Here is a 3,157-nt window from a genome sequence, read left to right as displayed (position 1 = left end):
ATGCTTTCATGTAAGTCCTTCCCCACAACACTCCATTTCCTGTATCTTTGCACTGACTGTCCCCCATGCCTGGAATGCTCTTCTTCCTCACATTTGCTTTTTAGAATACTCATTTCCCTCCAGGATTAGCTCAGACACCACCTTCCACAGGAGGCCTTTCCTGGTCCCCCCAGAGACCAGTGCCTTCTCTTCTAAGGTTGCCTTGTATCTACTTGGTATCTTGCATATGCTTATATATGTATATGCTGCCTCCCCCATTAGACTGCAGGCTTCTGGAGGGCAGAGACTATTCAACTTTTGTCTTATATCTCTAGGCACAGTGCCTGCAGCTTAATAAATGTGCTTGTACAATGTTGACTGATGGTCTGAAAAATGATTCGATTCTTAGTTCTTTTTGTTTCTTTTCCCACTTTGTTGCTGTTCAGTCATTTTCAGCTGTGTTTGACTCTTCATGACCCCATTTGGGGATTTCTTGGCAAAATTACAGAAGTGGTTTGTTATTTCCTTCTCCACCTCATTCTATAGATAAGGAAACTGAGGCAAACAGGGTTAAGTGACTTGCCAAGGGTTACACTAGTAAGCTAGTAAGTGTCTAAGGCCAGATTTGAGCTCAGGAAGATGTCTTTTTTTAAAAAAAAGAATAGTGTTTTCCCCTAATTATATGTAAAGACATTTTTTAACATTCATTTTTACAAAATTTTGAGGTCCACATTTTTCTCCCTCCCTCTCCCCCCTTTCCTAAAATGGTAAGCAATTTAATATAGGTTATGTGTGTGCAATCGTGTAAAACATATTTCTGTATTAGTCTTAGTTGTGAAAGAAAAAACAGACCAAAAGGGAAAAAAATGAAAAAAGTAAAGTGAAAATAGTATGCTTTGATTTGCATTCAGAGTCTACCATTTCTTTCTCTGGATGTGGACAGCATTTTCCATCATGAGTCCTTTGTAATTATCTTGGATCATTGCATTGCTGAGAAAAGCTTCATAGTTGATCATCACAAAATGTTGCTGTTATTGTATACAATTCTCTCCTGGTTCTACACATTTCACTTTGCATGAATCCGGGAGGTGCATCTTCCTGACTCCAGGCCTGGCACTCTATCCACTGTGCCACCTTGCTGCCCTAAATTTTTAGGAAACAATTATTGTTGTTCAGCCATTACAGTCATGTCTGACTCTTTGTGACCCCATTTGGGGTTCTCTTGAAAAAGATACAGGAGTGGTTTGCCATTTCCTTCTTCAGTTCGTTTTATAGATGAGGAAACTGAGGCAAACAGGGTTAAGTGACTTACCCAAGGTCACAATGCTAGTAAGTGTCTGAGGCCAGATTTGAACTCAGGAAGATGAGTCTTCCTGACCTCAGGCCTCTACTCTACCCACTGTGCCACTTAACTGCCCCCTTTTCCCATTACTTTGCTATAACTATTGGGTAACCAGAAGTGGAAGCACATGGCCACCCAACATCTTGTATGTTTATCTGTTTCATTGGTTGTGCTAGCTCTCAGTCCCTTGACTGGACCCTCTGGGGAAGATGATTATTTTTATTTTTTAAAATCAATTTTTATTGATATCTTTTGTTCTTAAATCACCTAGATTTCCCCTGTATCTCTCCCATATCAGAGAGCCATGTTGTATAACAAAGAATTTTTTTTAAAAGAAAGAAAAAAGAGGAAGAATAAAAGAAAAATTCAGCCAAACTAAACAATATATTGAAAATAACTGACATGCCTCACACAATGTTCCACACCCAGGGACCCCTTTTGTGGAAGATTTATGGGAAGACATGGCTGGGTTGAGATCTGCAGTATTGGAGGGAGTGAGCACGTCTATGACAACGTAGATCCCTCAAAGTATTGACATCTCTGTTTCATAGGTTGTTACAGTCCAGAATTTATTACCCAGTACCCAGACCTCTATTGATCAGTCCCTTCTTTCCTAGCTATGAAGAAGAGGCAGCTAGGTGGTGCAGTGTATACAAAGCTAATCTTGGAGTTTGGAGCACCTGAATTCAAATCTGACTTCAGACACTTAGTAGCACTGTGGTCCTGGCAATTCGCTTTATTCCCTCTCAGTCTCACTTTCCTCATCTGTAAAATGGGATCAAAAATAGCACTTACTTCCTAGGGTTGTTGTGAGGATCAAACAAACGAGCTAACATATATAAAGTGCTTTGCAAACCTTAAAACATAGAAATGCTAGCTGCTAGTATCATCATGGGCTGGTCGTTGGACAGCAGTCCAAGTCTGAATAATGCTCCAACAATGCTTGAAACCTTTCCAGCTTGGTGGGATGTGCCAAACTTTGCACTCAGCTGGCAGAGTCTTTAAGAGCCCATTGTGACTTAGGGCAAAGCATCTTTGTGGGACTTTCTGGAAACATAATTATAGTTCATATCTCTATATTGCTATTACAGCCATATTAACAATTCACGTCTGCATAATTTGTTAAGGATTACAAAAGTCCTATCCTCACCAAAGCCCTATTAGATCTTATGGTGGTGGGAGTAATGGGGGAGGGGCTGTATTTTCCCTTCCTTAACTTGAGTCAAGACATTTTAGCATTAGCCCTCATTTCATCATAAATGAGAGGCCCCATCTAACCTCTAAGTTTTGCTTCCCTTTAATACAGTTCTTGCACACAGACAACTAAAAGACAGATAAGGTGTCTGGTCTCAGATCCCCGAGGTTCAAACAGAGTAGATTAAAAAGGCTCTGTCCCTTCCCCTAAAACACAACAAAACTGCCACACAAGTGGCTTGTCAGTGGCTGACCAGTTATGAGTCCAGAAAGCACGTCTCGGAAATGGCAGGACCCGACCTCTGCCCCTCCCAACTCCGCACCCACCCCCACCATCACCACTTTGCTTTATAAAGATTCCCCTTCCCTATGAGCCAACTGATGCTTCTCCTTACCTTGGCTTACAGCTATGGACAAAATAAAGCCTTTTTACTTACATGTATTCTACATAGAAAATAGTGGATTTTCTTTATTATTGCTCATATTTATAGAGGAAACTGAACCTCAGAGAAGTTAAATGACTTGCTTAGAGTAACACAGCTAGTGGGAATAGTGTTGGGTTAGGTGGACTTTCATCCTTTCCGCCTCTGGAACTAGACCCTTGGAAAAGCTGAAAAGCTCTTTGGGTAAATACATCAAAGA

Source organism: Phascolarctos cinereus, unplaced genomic scaffold (assembly GCF_003287225.1).
Source record: "Phascolarctos cinereus isolate Bilbo 61053 unplaced genomic scaffold, phaCin_HiC Scaffold_726;HRSCAF=1367, whole genome shotgun sequence".
Lineage (NCBI taxonomy): Eukaryota > Metazoa > Chordata > Mammalia > Diprotodontia > Phascolarctidae > Phascolarctos > Phascolarctos cinereus.
Note: the sequence above shows the minus strand (reverse complement) of the source record.